The sequence below is a fragment of the Fusarium oxysporum genome, chromosome 8, assembly GCF_000149955.1.
Source record: "Fusarium oxysporum f. sp. lycopersici 4287 chromosome 8, whole genome shotgun sequence".
Lineage (NCBI taxonomy): Eukaryota > Fungi > Ascomycota > Sordariomycetes > Hypocreales > Nectriaceae > Fusarium > Fusarium oxysporum.
In genome coordinates this window covers 2,244,489-2,244,800 of record NC_030993.1, presented here as the reverse complement: position 1 = coordinate 2,244,800, position 312 = coordinate 2,244,489, and positions in this window count along the sequence as shown.

Sequence of the window (312 nt, the reverse complement as noted above, 5' to 3'; positions counted from 1 at the left end):
GCTATGCCAAGTCAACGCCCAAAAATCATGTCATTATACAAAAGTATTAAGACTTTTGTGGTCCTTTGCCCTCGCATTATTTTATTCGTCATCCTCGTCCTCACCCTCCTGAAGCCAGCCTCGGCTCATCTCGACGGCTCGCTCCCACCTCTTTCGTGATCGGCGGCACAAGAAATTTGGTTATCCCTCAGTGTAGAAAGATCTAGACAGCCCCTTCAGATTGAATAAGTGCGGCTACCATAATTAGCCGAAAGAGACCATGGGGGGGGAGACAGCAAGAATAGCGGAGCCCGGATACAGGAAACACCCCCC